The sequence below is a fragment of the Cupressus sempervirens genome, chromosome 10 (genome assembly GCF_028749045.1).
Source record: "Cupressus sempervirens isolate cs-2001-9-10 chromosome 10, ASM2874904v1, whole genome shotgun sequence".
Lineage (NCBI taxonomy): Eukaryota > Viridiplantae > Streptophyta > Pinopsida > Cupressales > Cupressaceae > Cupressus > Cupressus sempervirens.
Window position 1 is genome coordinate 42743910 of NC_143127.1, and position 20164 is coordinate 42764073.

Sequence of the window (20164 nt, forward strand, 5' to 3'; positions counted from 1 at the left end):
AATATCATAAATATTGAGCTGTAGGAATGAATAGCATTAAACAAGAACAAGGGTATATTATTCAGCATTGATTTTAGTAAGTCATAGGGTTTTTTAGAAGAAAACAAATGCAAACTCAAAAATAAATAAATTTAAACCCAACTCAACTAAATATAAACTCACTAAAATAAATGGAAAACAAAAAATATGCCTATGAAAATGAATGCAAAATTAACCTTGGAAATGAAGATTCAACCCCAAATTGAGAGCTTAATATCAAGATGGTGTAGACACCAAAATGTTTAACTCTTATGCAAGATGCCAAAATGTCTAACCCTTATGCAAGACCAAATCAGGAGAAAACACAATGAGCACGTATCCACATAATGTTATCAAGCGGTGAGGGTTATATTGAAAATGCAAAACAATTTTGTCATTCAATTTACAGAGACAAAAACATAGTTCAATTTACACATTTCTCTTCTACTTCGATTGACTAGTCAAATTATTATTCAAATTCCAATAATTTACCAAGATTTTTTGTTGTTTCGAAGGTGTCGACCGTAATGAGTAACATTCAATGGTTTCCAACCTCTAGTTTCATGTGAGGCAGGGCATTGAAGAAAGATATACAGAAGTCAAGATAGGGTTTCGTATCAACCAAAGGTTTCATTCAAGCTAGGGTAATGTTCTTTATTTTTAGTAGGTTCAATTCATATTGATTTGTTGGATGTTGTGATGACAAGGACCAATTTTGTTGGGGTGTTCATAGCTTAATTGAACATCAAATTGTTTATGGTTGTGAAGGTGCAAAACATTATTATTTGTGGGTTCACAGGTTTACTTAACGTTAAGTTGTTGGCTATAGCAGTTATGCGATCACAACTCTACCATCAAAGCATGGGACCCACAATTAGGCAATCGAAAGGGTACGTCGAACGATAAAATAAGACTTCTATCAATTGAGACTTACGATGTGACATACAATTAGGGTATGTGCATTCACATGTGATCGATCAAATAATAACGTGGTGACGACTTACATATTCTGCGGTTATATCACTTCAAATGGTTAACTTTTTGATGAAGTAACATTTAATGGATAATCGGACAAAGGTTTTGCATCCTGATATTTTTTTCTTCATGTTCTTCATGTTCTCTTGCATCCTGATGATGGATCATGTAGTATGATCCGAAACGTTGATGGTAAAAAAACTTCACAATGTTAATAGATTGTGGAAATCTTATAGATATGAAGGTTTTGCAGTTATTGAATTTGATGTAACATTGTTAGGCCTGTGAAACCATATCAAATGAGGGAAGTTTGTCGGTAAGAATTCATTCGAAAAGAGTCCATGGTGACAATTCCACCGTAAGTCCATTCCTTCGCATCTGTACTATTGCACAACTAATCAAAATCTGTCAAATCACCTGTTCATTCACTGAAAAATCCATCACACAAGGACACACAAGACTCCCCTAGACTCGATGGCACAGACTTCCATCGTCAAATGACCATGCCTTTTGTCATGTATGTATGATGGTTTTTTCTGTATGATTCTTGTATGATGAGACGATTTGTTGTGAGGATAGTGCATTTCATTCATTTGCCAGAATTTATTTCGGGCACAATGTAAGCAAGCATATTTATTACAAGAGCTCTTGAGGAGCTAAAGTCCCTGCCTTTGTGTGAAATAGAATATAGATATGTCCATTGAAAGTCTCCTTAGGTTTGATTGTGTACATATTTAGTTAGTAAATATTATATTTCTAAAATTATATTATTAATAATACAATATAAATATTATACGATTTATAAGTAAAAATCATTTTTAATAGTCTTTAAAGCTATTTCATAATTTTAGTTCATAAATTTGTTGGTTTGTAATAAGATATATAATATTTTATAATTTTAAAAATTAATCTTGGTAGACATAATAAGAAAATCCTCTTTAACTAACATATAAATTGATGAATTTCTTTTAATTATATTTTTTAATATCTTTCTAAATTGATATAAGAAGAAATCTACTATTTGATTAAGACACATAAAATTATAAACTCTTTTCAATTATATATTTTTAATGTGTTTAAAAATTATTAATTAGTTTTCTCTAAATTGATTTATGTAATAAAATCATGAGATTTCTATATTTCATATTGCTCATATAATTTTTAAAAATATTTTAAAGATATTAAAGTAATATAAATATTTATAAAAAACTAAATGGTTTAAATATAGCATGCCATTTGTGGGGGCTTGGGGAACTTTCTTCTCAAGCCAAAATAATATATTACAAATCTTTAGAATGTCACATTTCATAAATAATTTTAGGACATCGCTAATGTAGATGATTTAATAATATTCAACATATATGCTTAGAAATTATATGATTAAAAAATTCTTGAAAAGGGTCACATGAATATAGGCAATTGATATTTGCCAATACTTTAACTATTTTTTTGTTACAAGGAAAAAAATTGGGTCCCACAAATCAATGTGGAGGAGAAAATTGAAAAAATCATTTTCCATATTTTCAGTCGTTCTTTTATCATATGTAATGCACTAATGCTATAATGAACAATAGCTTTGCCATTTCCTTTTTTCTCGGAGTTAAAATGACAAACCTTGTAAAGTGTTGAAAAAGACTTATTCTTGCAAAAATTAACAAGTGGCCCTTAGTGGCTAGTACTTGCCATTAATAAATAGTATATAATTATTTTGCATAAAAAAAGTATGCTTAATTTTTAAATGATAAGATTGTTATTGCCTTAAAAGCAGTTTTTATAAAATTGTAAAGAGTAGAAGTTAAGATAATCCATAAGTAAAAATTTGAAAGAAATTAGATCTAATAAGAATATTAATAGTCAATTGTGATATTAACAATTGTAAATAGAAACATTCTTGCACTAAATTCTAAAATATCCTTCATTGTATTTTATTTTTCAAAATTTTTTTTTTGTAGAATTATATTGACTATTCTAATTTGTTTCCTAGTTGTATATCTCACCTTCTTCAGCTATGGCTTTTGAGAAATCTTTTTGAATACTTATTTTATTAATATTTTTTTGTACCCAAAATATTGGAAACTTATTTGGATGATCATACCATCAATGAAATCCGTAAGCTTCATAATATGACCATTGATAACTAAATAAATTATATTAATCTAATAGTATTTGTACTTTCCAATTCTTTCCAATTTCTAAAATAGAAATTAAAATAAATCAAGTCCCCTTACCTAATTCAAATCTGATTTTCTTTAGTAAAAACTAGAAACGTATCTAATATGAATGTTAAAAATCAATTGTGATATTAAAAATTGTAAAGAGAATTGTTATTTTACCAATTCTACAATTTTTTTCATTGGAAGACATTTTTTGAAATATTAAAAAATTATAATCTCTTGTATTTCTATCTTCTGATAAAGCTTTTTGAATATTTATTTTATTAATTTTTAATCAGTTGTTACAAGATTTTAAAAATAATTGTTATTTTAGATCTACTAAAAGGTTTTAGTTATCAAAAAAGGTTTGTCAACGTCTAAGGAGGAAACAATTTGTCATTTAAACCTTATTCTATCGATTTCTACAACGTAGTTATAAATGAAACTATTAACAGAGTTGATTTAGTAACTCACCCTAAAATTTGTCACACCGATAGAAGGATAGAAATCTGCAACATACAACTATTATTTCAGTATAATTTTTTTTTAAAAAAAATTACATAACTAGTCTAATTAACAAGATGTATACACAATCCTTGGATTGAATATTGGCAATTGAAAAATGAAATCTTTGCCTTTGTCTGCAATTTTTTTGTCTTAAAGAAGAGAAACCTATCACAATATATCTTTTAAACAAAAAAAATCTTCTTAAACAAATTCTAAATAAAAGTAGGAGATTTATAAAAATTAGAAAGAAAACAACTGAAACTTATTTATAACTAAAATTCATTAGAAAGAAAACAATTGAAATTCATTTATAAAAATTAGAAAGAAAACAACTGGAACTCATTAAAAAGAGATATTTCACATTTTTAATATAAACTAGCTAATATATACTCTATATGTAAAATACGTCAAGATACATCGAGGCGTTGAATTTTTTTAATACATATTAAAAGTGAATAATGAAAAAATTCAACGCCTCGATGCATCTCGACGTATTTTACATATAGAGTATATATTAGCTAGTAGCAACTGCAGCATGCATAACACATTGAATAATTAATTTATTATGTTTAAAATATAACTTTACAATTTATATCATCGTTAGGTTTAGTATTAGGATTACTATTACTATATATTTATTGTTATAATAATTAGGGATAAGCTTTAGTATTAATGTGTTTACGAGTGGAAATGTGCTTAATGTTAATATTAAAGTTAGGGATAGTGTTAGGGTCACTGGACTTATATTATCATTACAACTATAATTTATGTCATGATCAATATTAGCTGCCAAGGTTAGGATAAAAGATTATGTTAATAGAATGGTTAATATTATCACTATATCTAGAGTTGGTGTTAGGGTTAAAGTTTAACATTTAGGCCTACAGTTAGGCTTGGGACTATGGCTAGAGTGTATGTTTAAATCATGGTTTGTATTATGGTTAGGATTGAAATCTTGATTAGGTTTGAGATTATAGCTTGGGATTAGGATTATCTTCAAGGTTTAGGATTTACATCATGGTTAGTATTATGGTTAAGATTTAGGTTTCAATTAAAGTAAGATTAGGGCTTAGAATTAAAGGATTTTCATTAGGGTTATGGTTTACATTGTTCTTAGTATTAGTGTTAGAATTAGGATAAAGGTTTTAAGCTTATGGAATTGTTAGGGTCAATGTTGTATTTAGGATTATAATTTAGTATATTTTATGGGTTAATAGTTAGGTCAATGGTTAAGGATTTAGGATGAGGGTTTATCATACAGGTTTATGATTTAGCTCAAGATTAGGATTTAGGGTTTAGAATTTATAGTCAAGGCTTAGAAATAAATTTTAAGATCAAGTTTTATCTTTAGCATCCACAGTTATGGTTAGGGCTAAGGTTTGCTTATGTATTTATAATGGTTTCTTAGTATTATGGTTGCAGTTAGGTTTAGGGTTACTATAACGCCCCGCTCGAGAACCCAAGAGAAATAAACTTAATATGTTACAATGTTTACTAAACTATTTTTTTTTTAAGATTAAACAAAGTCAAGATAACATTAATGTGGAAGCAATATAATCATGCACATCAAATACACATTTGGAATTACATATACAGTTTCAATTCCTCAAGGGTTCCTTTATGTTGAGTCACATTTAATAATTTAAAATTAATTAGTTTAAGTTTAAAGCACAATGTCTCAAGATCATAAAGAAATAACAGATACATAATCGCATAAGCAAAGCATAAGTATATCTAATACAATGAAAGTACATCCTCTAAATAACATCCACTGCACATGTCGCAGGGTATGTGAAAATAGATACAATACATTAGAATACATGATAACATATATACATCATCTCAAAAGAAGTCTCTGAGATAAGAAATAAGAATGATAAAGGTACACCTTCTGCAACAAACATCCAATAGTTGTTAATGTGAGGGGGACCCCAAATGGTAAGAAGACACTACCTCTCGACAGCGTGGTTACCTAGTCAGGCTTCCACTCCCACCGTGCAGGGAAGATAATAAACGATCCTCATACGGCTAATCAAACATAAAACATTCCTAGGCAAGGTACCCCTAATAGCCAAAACTACCTCAAAGGTAACACATGCTACTCAAGAAGATAAAATAATCCAAAGGTAAGAACACTCAATCCAATACCGACACCACATAACCAAACATCATACACGAACCAAGTATAAACCAAATACCAAGATCATAAGATAAAGTCAACGAAAGATAATCACCACAAGTCAAAACCCACATATCACGAGTACATCATCCATGAATCACCAATCATCATCAATGAAAGTAATAACCACAATAAACACATCCAACAATAAGTACACCACTAGAGGTACACAAAATCTACAGAGGAGACTCAGGCTACATACTAGGGAGTGTCATCACATAGTTTCTTGAGTTACCCTGGACTGATCTCTTAATAGACCCCGAACCCTCAAGTGTTGAGTTACCCTGAACTGGTTACTCTGAACCCCAGACCCTCAACATCACACATGTGGAACCAGAAAGCCCTCTCAAGAAGACAGGTCACTCATCCCATTCCCATCCTTAGTCTATACAAGCACTCAAGGCATGGTTGGGTCAAATATCTCTAACTTATCTTTTTAGTGTGTTTCCCCCCCATAAATTTTAATTACTAGATTATCACTTATTACCTAACTTGCATTAGGTTACCTTGGCATTGACCACTTTGGGTCCCGAACCCCTATTGCAAGCCACTCCCAAGTCACGTACCTAGACAACCTCTCCTAAGCACATAAAAACACAGTTGTGTCCCATACCACGACACTCATAATAATCAAACTCAGTTCCTTAACAGGCAACCTGATAATAAGATGGTTCTCCCAACCAAGTACACATAAATGCTCCACAAAGTAACCTCATAAATATAATCTCAATTTGAATCACAAAATACATCATGACATCTAGCCACATAAATGGTGTAAAAGAAATCCGACAAAGCCTCTGGTGTACATCCTAGACTGGTCAACATCTAATCAACACCAAAATCCCAAAGCATAGACAATATAGCAAAACAATACAATTTTATAGTTTGGGTTTGTTTCGAAAGTACACAATTGGGTTAAAAGTAAAGTTTTAGTTTTGTGTTCAATGTACATTTTCAAGTGTATAAGACTCTTAGTATTGCCCTTATAATTTAACCCGATCATTTTCTTAAGTAAAGTATAGAATTACCCTTAATCGATTTAAATCAATTTTCAATAATAATTGAGCATATCTATTTACTTAAACTATTAAAGCAATACCTATTGATCTTTGATTAAAATAATTGTGATTTTATAAAAAAAAATCAATGTTATTAATCAATGCACATCTTCTTAATTAATTTCCATTATCTAACAAACTCAGATTAAAACAAAGTAACAACTACATTACTATCATTAATTAATTATTAAATTATTAAATGTTAATAAGATTTATCAACAAATTTATTAACAAATAATAATTTAAATTTAATATAATCTAAACTTAATAATTTAATTTAAAAAATTATTTATTATTATTATTATTTTTAAATATGATTTAAATTTAACAATTTAAAGTAAATATAATTAACATTTAATAATTTAAAAATTGATATAATATAAATTTAATAATTTTTAAAAAATTTAAATATAATTAAAATTTAATAACATTAAATTATAATAAAATTTACAAAAACCATCGCCTGTTATAATATAACAGCGCTGGCTTAACCATGCGGCCAACCTTAAAAAGGTTGCTGCAGGCTTTTTTAAAAAAAAAGCTAGGCCGTGCAATTTGAAATCGCAAGTGTACATCAGCTGCCAGGGAAGGTAAGGGGGGGGGGGGGGGGGGGGGGGGTGTACGGGTATGTCCCTCCAATTTAATTTTTTTAAATAAATTTTATTTTATTTTTATTACATTTTGCATAAAACATTTTTCTTTTCTTTTTTAATATTAATTAATTTATATTAATTTCATAATTAATAAAAATAACCAACACAATTAATATTTTTAACAAATAAATCATTTTTATTTTACTTTAAATTTAATTTTTTTTAAATTTAAAAATTTAATAAACCATTGCCATCTTAATCTGATAGGACGAATATGGGCAACGATCAAATTTTTCCATATTAGAATTTTCTTTTCTTTCAAACTTTACGTGATTTAAATCAATTTTCTCTACGATTTTCTTCTGTAAATATAAATAATGAGAGACTAATTTCAATCAATCACATCTGGAAAAATAATCAAAACGACATATAGAATTTCACCACCCAAACAACACGGAGCAAACAGATATTTTCCAATTGAAATGCATTCACGGGATTTCAAACCCTACCTTGTACTGATGCTAAACTCTGACAACTAGATGAAAATTCCTATGCAAGTGAAATCCTTCAAGCTACGAAAATTTCCTTTGTTCCCCTTCCAAAAGTGTGTCCCTTGAAACCTGTGCATGAAATAATGACCCGAAAACCCTCTAATATAGAATCTAATTACCTTTTAGGATTTCTGTCACCACCACTTCTAAAATTATAATTATTTAATTTAATTAATTCTTTTATGCACAATTAATTTACTTTTAATTAAGACAAATGAATTATTAAATTACTTTATTTAATTTCCACTTGACTTTGCTTTAAATTAATTTATTAACTTTTTTAAATCTCATGCGCACTTTAAAATATCTTTATTAAGTTCACATATTTTATCTTTTAATTAATTTTCTATATTATAGTCTCATGTAGGCATCATGCAAACTTGAATCCTTTCCATAATTTAATATCTTTCAACTTCTTAATTTATTTTCAAACGTTTAATTTGATAAATATTTATTAACTTAAATAACAATAATATTTAGCATTTATTTAAAAATGAACTCTAAATATATTATTATTAAATTAAATAAATATTATCACATTCTAAATTTATTCTTATAACTTTTATCTTCAAACTCAGTTCTTTTTATTTAATTAATTTCTCAATTAATTAAATATAATTAAATATTAAAATGTCATAATAATTTTTCATTAAATTAAATCATTAATTTAATCTTTTAATTAAACTTAATTAATAGAAAATTCATCAAAGACTCATAAAACAACATACGCACAAAATACTCACGGGTTTTTAAAAAAAGGGTAGACAGTCTGTTACGAGTCCTCCTTGCAGGACAAGTATTATAGGCTATGGCTAGGATTGGACCTAATTATTATCTTCCCATTCTCACCATTTGAGTATTTGTAATAGGGCACGCTCATCCTGGCAATTCAGAAAAGTCGATACTCGGTACCTGCAACCTACATAAAATCCACGCATGTACAAACACAATATTCTAAGCTAAACAAGCAATGGCAGGAAGTGGTGCATCGTGTAGATCCTGACTAGCAGGTGACTACGACTCCCTTCCTTAACCACATCAGAAATGCCATACATAAAGAAAACAAACACGCACACCATACACATGCAGTATGGGGTAAGTATCCATAAGAAACACATATAATGATCCATCTAACTTATCATCATCAATAACTGAAAACACTGAATAATCATCATACATACATGAAATATAGAGTACCAAATATTCTCACTATATAATAAACTGAATGTAAAACAATATCTGATAATCTTAAAACAATACTACTAATCATCAAACATAAAACTGGCCTAAAAGAGTTTGGCAATGAAAGTAAAATGTGAACTAGGGGCAAGCACTACATCCACCCCCCCTAAACTTAGGCTTACTCCTAGAAGCCTACAAGAAAAGAAAAGTTAAGGATTCACTGTACGGGTCCCATTGGACCCTTTCCCCCCGTTGGAGGGTAAGATTCCACTGAGTACACTCTCTGGGCTCTACCCATGTCATCATCTGTAGGTTCTAAAGTTGCGGGTCCCTGGCCTAAGGACGGTGGTTTCCTTTGAGGGCAATGAGATGACTTGTGCCCACATTGTCCACATGTGAAACACTCTCCATCGAAGCTCCTCTTAACTCTAGGTGAACTAGCCTGGTGAAAACTAACCCCACTAGGATAAGGTTGAACACTCTGAGATGATCGATCATAATGGTTGGGCTTGTTGCGATGAGCCTTGTTATAGTTCCTAGCATTGGAACCACTACCACCACTCTATGCTGGAGGATAAGTTCCCTCCTGCCATTGATTACCCCCAGAAGGAGGTTTCCTAATACCACTTGCTCCCTGATTACCCTGAGATGGCTAGTGACACTGGTGGCACTTATTACGCCATGCATTACGAACTTGATGAGAGTTCATGCACTTAGGTCTATGCTCAAGTGCTGCCCAAGGTGCTCTATCCTGATCATGAATAGGAGGTAGGCGATCAATGATGGTTTGCAACATTTGCCTTAGGTCAACCTCCTTAGAGACAACCTGCTCCTCTCTATGGTCCTCTTCCTGATGCCCATTGACATGCTCTTCCCTATTCCCATTTTGGATAGGCTCTTCATGGATAGACACATGAAAACTGATAGCTCTGTCTCGTCCACGGCCCCTACCACTGCCTCTAATGGAAGACCTCATCCCAGATACCATCCTACACCAAGACACAAGATACTATAATAACCATAAAACATACTACTGAAAAGCATAGATAAAAGACACGTGTTTTGCAAACAGAATAGTTTTCAATTTTCAGTTTGCCTATAATTTTGGTTTAAGTATAATTTCAGTTTTGAAGCCTAAGTGTTGAAGCATGAAAAATATACAATTAACAGTTTAAGTTATGTTTCAATTCAACTAGTTCCAGTTTTAGTTCGAAGGAGATACACATAATAGTTTAAAGTTTTCATTCTTGCTCAACTAGAGACAACCTGCTCCTCTCTATGGTCCTCTTCCTGATGCCCACTGACATGCTCTTCCCTATTCCCATTTTGGATAGGCTCTTCATGGATAGACACATGGAAACTAATAGCTCTGTCTCATCCACGGCTCCTATCACTACCTCTAATGGAAGACCTCATCCCAGATACCATCCTACACCAAGATATAAGATACTATAATAACCATAAAACATACTACTGAAAAGCATAGATAAAAGACACATGTTTTGCAAACAGAATAGTTTTCAATTTTCAGTTTGCCTATAATTTTGGTTTAAGTATAATTTCAGTTTTGAAGCCTAAGTGTTGAAGCATGCAAAATATACAATTAACAGTTTAAGTTATGTTTCAATTCAACTAGTTCCAGTTTCAGTTCGAAGGAGATACACATAATAGTTTAAAGTTTTCATTCTTGCTCAACTAGTTAACACTAGTGGCGTTCCAATATACCCAGAGCTCCCAATGTAGAAACTCGGGCTCTGATACCAGATGTAACGCCCCGCCAAGGGATCCAAAATAATAAACCTAAAGTTTTACTAAGTTTGCTAAACATTTTTTTTTTTAAAGTAAGAATGTATAACATACACATCAAACACATAGTAGCGGAAGCAATAACATGTAATCATATACATAACAGGTTACATTCCTTAAGGATCCCAAGACGTTGAGTCACATTTAAATTTAATTAATTCCAAATCTAACAACTACCACATCCACATGAAAGAATAATAATAAAGTCCAATGTCCATAATATACATTTGCTCTGAATGCCTCTTGGCAAATTAATTCGGAATGCTCAATCATCCACTGTACATGTCACAGGGTATGAAAGGCTTAAAAGAATATACATATTTAAAAATAGAAATGGATCAACCTCCACGAATCCATGATACAAAGTATAGTAAAAATAAATGAAACCATTCACCATACATGATACATCCATACATCCATAATGATAAAACATCTATTATAAAATCTAACCATCCATCATAATAATCCAAGAACATAGTGAAGGTAAATACCAACCAAGAAAGCTTCAGCCATGGCGACTACGGACGAATCTCAATGGTACGAGTAAAAGCACTACCACTCGACCACGTGGAACCTAAATGGTCCACTCCCACCGCGCTGAGGAGATAGTCTCAAGTCCCAAACAAGGTATCAAAACACAAAACACAAGTACTCTCTAAATTTGGGAAATCCTAAAAGTATACTAACTCAAAGGTTCCAACATAGATAGACATCTAGACCCAGAGGCACACAAAGACCCATAGGAAACCTACTATACAAGCGAGAAAGTGTCATCGCAAAAGTCACGTAGAAGTTACCCGAGAAATCCCTTAGGAATCTTGGGTCCCTAGTGATCCTTGCGGCCACTAGTATTCTCTCATATTGATGAGGCATACCATGGAATGCAAGGTCATAACCAAGCGTTCTCTCTACCCCATCCTAGCCTGTACTAGCACTCAAGGCATGGGAGAGAACATACAATTATCTTGTTAGGTTCATTTTCTCTCATTTAGTGTAAATGTTTTCACTTATTAAACAACTTACAATGGGTTTACATTAGCAGCCTCTTAGGGCCCCGACCCCCATTGCAAGCCACTTCCCGACACTACACATAGATAACCTACCCTAGGCTCATGAAATCATAAATTAAAGAATCATAATAAAATCACCTTAGTCCTATACAAGCGACTGAAAAACATCATAAAGATAAGCCACACTAATTACATCAGTTCTTCATGAGCAATTGATAAGCATCAAATAATAATTAAATGATCACAACAGTTCTCTATCAGCAACTGAAGGCATCAATGATAAATCACAATATCTAATGGTTCTCCAACGAACAACCAGAAAGTATCCCAATAGTAAATCACAATACTGATCGAAGACTCCAAAATGGTCAAGTCAAAACATGTCACAACATGACATCATCAAGATCTAAACAAATACTTCAGCCCTCTCAGAGCGACTAGAAGGTAATCCAAGTATAACTGATTGAGACTCAAAAATGGTTATCAAATATAACTGATTGATGACTCAAAAATGGTTAAGTCAGGTATCTCAAATACATACACCTCAGCTTCACACAAGGAAACTGGAAAGCAATAACAACTAGTAAATACAGTCATGTCATAGAGCATACTAACAAACCACCATGGTTGGGTTTAGAAAGATTGAGAACAAATCATCATATCACCACAATCACACAACTCCAAGCCTCTGGTAACAACCTAAACTGGGCAACATCTAAAACAACCCCAAAACCCCCAAAGCACAAATAGTACATAGAAATCATCAAAATCTCACAATTGGTTTTGAAAGATAAAATATTGCTGAATTAAAGTAAGGTTTCTATTTCCAGTTGAATGTATGTTTTCAAGTTTATAAGGTTCTCAGTTAAATCCACCCAATAACTCATTCATTTATTCAACTCAATTATATAAAGTTCCCCTCTTTATAAAGATCAATTTCTTAAAAGAATAATAAGATAACCATTCATTTATTTAGTTAATAAAAATAACGATTTATTGATTTTAAATAACTATAAGTTTATAAAAATCAAAATTGTTAATTATTAACACTAATAAATATATTTTAAACTTCGTTAAATTAATCTTCAATTATTAAGTAAACTTAATTAATTTATATTCAACTAATTTAATTAATAATTCATGTAATAGAAAATAATCATATTAAAGTTATTTATTTATTATTTATTAAATAAATAAATGTTAAATAAACTTATATGAAATTCATATAAAATAATTTAATATTATAAACTTTTAATATATTAATATTTTTAAATTTATTAATAATTAAACAAACTATTACCAAATCTTACATATAATATAACCTTTATATAAATAATATAAATTTAAATACTAATTAAAATCATATATATATAAATTAAAAAAAATGCGTGTTTTAATAAGCTTGTCGGCTTAATAGACGACCTGTAGCCTACCACAGTCCTACGGTCACAGGGCCTGCGGCAGCAGGTACGTGGTACCTGACGTCACAGTACCTGCGACGCAGGCACTGTCGCGCAGAGCCGCGACAGGGGGTGGGGCACGGGGTAATCCCCCCCCCCCCCCCCCCCCCCATAATTATGTAATATTATATATATTTTTAATTAATTAATTTTTTGAAAAAAACAAAACGTTTCCCCACCAAAAAACAAAATGTAATATAAGGATAAAATAATTCAATTTCATTTTTATGAAATTTTATTAATTATAAAATTTAAATAAAACAAATTCTCAATAATTATAATAATTTATATATATATATATATATATATATATATATATATATATATATATATATATATATATATATATATATATATATATATATATATATATATATATATATATATATATATTATGTTACAAACAAACCCTCTCCAACATTGTTAAGTTTTTAATAATATATATATAAATTATTGAAATTTAGTTTGATAGGAAAAATAAGTAGAATCAATCGAATTTTCAATCTATAATTTTTTTTCATTTCCAAATCTAAATTCCTCAATTCCATTTTAATTCAGACCCAAAACTCGATTTAATCCAAATTCCCTTTTTACCTACGAACGAGGTTTTCTAAATAGTTTTCCAATCTGGATTTACAGATGAAATCGAATAGAAAAAGATCCAGAACGAAGAATTCACAGAACGAAGAATTCACACATTCGAGAAGACAAGCTCTTACAATCACGAAGTAAACATAACGTATTAAATTTCTTAAATCATTTAGGGGTCAAAATGCCAGACCCTACCTGAACCTGATGCTAATACGCAATCCCCAAAAATTGTAAGAGAACTCACTCCTCTTCAATAACTTTCTTCTGAAAATCTTTCCTAGAATTCTCCTTCTGAAATTTGCTTACAAAAGCTCTCCCCAAAATTCCTGTCTCCGAAATTCTCCCCCCCCAATTCATCTCCAAATTCCTCCTTTAAAAAAAAAAAATGAACCCTCTAATGGTGATAAAGAGTTCTCTCCTTAAATCGGGGCACTGATTGTGCGTTCACCCCGGGGAACTCCTTGCTCACAACCCTTAACTCCATATTAACTTTTTATTAATCTTTTCTTTATCTTTTTATGCATGTTAAATGAATTATTAAATAACTTAATATAGTTTTCCTCTTGACTTCTATTTTAATCTTTATTACTTTTAAACCCATGTGCACTTTATGAAATTACAAATAACATTATTATTTCCACTTATTTTATCTTTTAATTTATTTCTTTTATTTTCAACTCAAGCTCACATCATGCGATCTAGAAACTTTAATAATTTAATATCTTTCAACTTTTAATTTATTTTAGAAACTTAATTGATAAAATATTTAATTAATTTAAATAACAATAATATTTAGCATTTATTTAAAAATGAACTCTAAATATATTATTATTAGGTTAAATAAATATTATCATGTTCTAAATTATCCTTAAACTTTTATCTCCAAATTTTTTAAATTCTTTTATTTAATTAATTTCTCAATTAATTAAATATTTAAAGATATCATATTAATTCTCCATTAAATTGAATCATTAATTAATCTTTTTAATTAGACTTAATTAATAGAAAATACATCAAGGACTCATAAAGCAACATACGAAAACCCATCATAGAAAAACACATACTAAAGCAACAAAGGGTTATAATCACGAAACTACATCATTTGATGCATTCAGAAGGTACTTAACTCAGATAATTGTCCTAATTATCAATTAGGATAATTGGCTAAAGGGTTTAGGAATTGGACTTAAGAGTTTATCTCCCTTCTCTTACCATTGAGATAATGCGACAGGGTACGCTCATCCTGGCAATTCAGGGAAGTCGATACCTAGTACCCGCAACCTGCATAAATTCCACGCATGTACAAACACAATATTCTAAGCTAAACAGGCAATGGCAAGAAGTGGTGCATCGTGTAGATCCTGACTAGCAGGTGACTACGACTCCCTTCCTTAACCACATCAGAAACACCATACATAAAGAAAACAAACATGCACACCATACACATGCAGTATGGGGTAAGTATCCATAAGAAACACATATTATAATCCATCTAACTTATCATCATCAATAACTGAAAACACTGAATAATCATCATACATACATGAAATATAGAGTACCAAATAATCTCACTATATAATAAACTGAATGTAAAACAATATCTAATAATCTTAAAACAATACTACTAATCATCAAACATAAAATTGGCCTAAAAGAGTTTGGCAATGAAAGTAAAATGCGAACTAGGGGCAGGCACTACATAAGATTTAGGGTTATTACATTGTTAGGGTTTATACGAGTATAATTTAGCATTATTTAGGGGTTAATATTAAGGTCCATGGTTAAGAATTTAGGATAAGGGTTAAGCATATAAGTTTATGATTTAGGGTTTATCATTTGTAATAAGGGTTTAGAAATTAAATTTTAAGATCAAGGTTTATCTTTAGTTCCATGCTTATAGTCAGGGTTAAGGTTTGTGTGTGTGTTTACAATGAATGGTTAGCATTATAATTGCAGTTATGATTAGGATTAATATTAGGGATTTGAGTTTATAAATATGGTTAGGATTAAGATTTATCGATTGTAGGATTATGGTTAGGTAAAGGGTTTCACATTAGTTTTTGAAATAGGGTTAGAGTTAGGATGAGGGTTATAATTATGGTTAGTGTAAGAATTATGATGAAGGTTAGGACTAAGGGTATTGTTCTAACTATGCTTTGGTTATGATTCAAATGGGGATTTTGTTAGGATTCAAATTAGGGTCTGGTTATCATGAATGTTAGGGTTGGGTTAAAGTCTATGGTTATGCTTTAGATTAAATTATAGTTAGGGTTAAAGTACAAATATATTAGTCTACTTAATGTTATGATCTAAGGAAAATTAAGGCTAGAGTTAAGGTTAGCTTAGGGTTAGGTGCAAATGAGAGGGAAAATCTTTGATTTATAGTTAGGGTTGAAGATAAATTTAAAGTTAAGTGTTTTGTTATGGTTAGATTTACTTTATTATTAGGGTTTTATTATATTTAGGGAGAATATTAGAGTTCAATTAGGGTAATAAATTAATTATATTATTTTTAGGTTTAAGTTTCAAGTTGGGTTACATATCATTTAAAAGTAGGGTCATGTTTCAAGTACGTGCATGTGTTTATATATGCATGTATCTAAAACTTAATATTATAATTTAGGATTTAGGCCAACTTGTTTTAATTTTATGTAAATTAAGCTTCAATTAGGTTTTGAAATAGGGTTTTAATGCAAAGGTTATAGTTAGGCTTAATTTTAGGGTTATATTTAAGATTTAATTTATCAAGTGACCCTTTTTTATGTAAGATAAAAAAAAATAGGATTGAAATTTACTTAAGATCTACTAAACAACCCTAATTTATTAGAAGTTAATGAAGCACTTATTATATTCTTACCAACTTTAATACTAACTTTTATATGTTAATATGATCTTTATATTTTTTAACATATTTAAACAATATTTTGGTTGCATTCATATCAATTTAAAGTTTATGAACTTTTCTTTTTCATTTTTAGTGACATTTAAAGTAAAATCTTGATTGTAGTAGATTTGTTAAATACACCGAGATGCATCGAGGCATTGAATTTTTTTAATGCATATTAAAAGTGAATGATGAAAAAAATCAATGCCTTGATGCATCTCGACGTATTTAACATATAGAGTATATATTAGCTAGTAGCACCTGCAACATGCACAACAACATTGAATAAGTTAAATTGATTAGGGTTAAAATTTTAAGATTACAATTTATATCATGGTCACGATTATGATTTAGCGTTAAGGTTGGGTCAATGGTCATGGTTATGAGTAGAATTGTGGTTAAGGTTAGGGTTAAAATTATGAAATTATGGTATCACTTCAGATTAACATTTAGGGTTTATGATTAGTATTATGGTTGGGGTTATAATTTAGGGTTCATCTATATTTAATTATATAAAATATTTTTATTATATAAAATTCTACATAGCCGAAACTCAATAGCTAGGGTCATGATTTTAACTATGACTAGATTTAAAATAGGGATTATGATGAGCATTAGGATCATACTTATCATTAGGAATCGTATCACACCCCCTAATTCTCTACTTTTCTCTCCTATCTCTAGACTTATATTTCTCTCCCACCCACCATCTTTCTCTAATTATCTCTCCACTTTTATTGCTCTTATCTCCCACCTCTCTCTCTCTCTCTCTCTCTCTCTCTCTCTCTCTCTCCCCCCTCCAACCCCCTAATTCTCTAATAGAAGAATATTGTTGTTTAGATTATAATGCTAGTAGACCTTCCAATTTTAAACAATAATATATTATACTAATTGAGGTCAATTATTGTTTAGATTATAATGCTAGTTTATTTGTGTGCTTAGTCCTTAGTTTTAGAATGAACATGGATTTAAAATAAAGTATAATTACATGATAAACAAGAGACGCGATGTGTCATAGTTCCTGCCTAACGCATAATGGTTGTAGAGGTGTAGATGAGTGAGAATAAGGTTAAATAGTTATAAATTAGCATTGTGAATGCATTAATTTTTGCCTAGAAATGCACTTGTGATATGATAGGATGACTCATTTTTTTTATTAAGTTCTCATGTTATATTATTATATATTTGGGTATTTAAGCCCAAGAATAAGAGGCCAAAGCACCCAATATGACACTAACTACCTAATATCATACTACGATCAATACATATGCTTTAGACAAATTTGCACCTTCTACATTGACAACTTAAAATATGTGCAATGAGGAAAGTTATCCATACCAATATCTGAATTATAGAACTTGAAGAAGTGATGAAGCATTTGGAGTATCACATTATATGTTTAAGCATGTTATGCATGCTACTAGAGAACCATAAGTAGTTGCAAAAACTCCCTCAACGATCAATACATATAAATTTGATGTTGATGAATAAATATGATGCAATAAATAAGAAATAGAATATAATTATTTAATTTTAATACATAGTTTATAAAAACTTAATAATAATTTACATATCTTTTAGAATTGAATTATTTCTTTTTTGTAGTTATTTCCTTTAGTATGTTTTTTTGATGTAAAATATAATTATTAAATTAATATTAAAATATATATTTAAGTTTTAAATATATTTAAACTAAATGATAAATTGTTTAAATATAAAATATCAATAATAATAAATGATATAATTTACAAATTGTAACACTTATTAGTTATACATATTACAAACACTATTATAAAATATAATTAAAAAATAATATTGCTTAATTTATTTTTACAAAAGTAAAATAATAGTAATAATTTAACTACTTTTATTAAAAAATCAAAGTTTAAAAAAAATTAGAAATTCAAATACAAAGATATAGCATATTGAAATTATATTGTAACTGAGAATTAATATTGATTAGACATGTTGTGTGAGGTGGAAGATAAAATGATTGAATTTTTTTTTTTATCAACAAATGTGGAAAAGATAAAGTTGTAATTAATGCAAGATGAAGTTAAAAAATATTTGTATTTTTGTGAAAGAAAATTAATTTTCTCCCCCACCAAAAATAGTATGGACCAATAGAATGGATGAAAAATGTGATTTATAAAATAATGAAAAATTAGAAAATGATATAAACATTTGAAGTTTCATATAATGTTTTAAATTCTTTGATTTGATTGGTCAGTGTTAATGTCATATTAGGAGTGATATGAATGCATAAGTATTCCTGCCTATGGAGGAACTAAATATATATATTTCAAATTTAAAATTGGATGAAAAATAAGTATATCATGTTAAATACTTGTTTATGATGTTAAATATTCACTCTTCATTTATCACTTTTGATAGTTTATATTATCCATACAAATATTCCTTTATATTAGAGAGAGATTTCTACTAAACTTATACTTCAAATATAAAATAAATAAATATTCATCACTATTGTGAATTACATCACCAAATAAATGTATTTCCATACTTTTGGCACACATAGGAATTTTGTAAATAATATTTTATTTAAAATTATCAAATAAGGTTTTTCCGTAAAAGTAGAATGACCATATGTTACATATAAGTTTTTAAATAACTTATTTTAATATTTAACAATTCACCATTCTTATAATTCCTTATATAAAGAATAAGATTTTTCATTATTTGAGATAAAAAAATACAGGTTAACTAGCCCAGGTCAATAAATTTGGCTCAGTAATGATGGCTAATAATCCCGTTCACGTTTCAAAGTTAGGCAAAACTACCCCGAGTCAACAATTCACACTGTTTACTTTCCCAATTTCTGTTTTGCCATTCCTTGTCTTAATGATATTAGATTTTCGCATAATGTTGATCCTCGTTGTTAAAACAATGGCATGATTGACTCAACTTTAGAAACAACCAGAATCATTATTTAATTTCTCCCTTTTAATGGTGCCCTATTTATAATGCAGATTACCGTATTTGCAGTATACAAAGATGGGTCACAAAATGAAGATAAAAAAATACACTCTTCAATGACCGCTAATTATATTTTTAGAATCCATATCCTTCGAATAAAGCCAACATTTCCAAAAGCTATAATATGAAAAGATAGCAACAGTCCGACATCCACGTTGATTGATAATATGATTTACTAACAAAACACTTGTGTCTTAGAT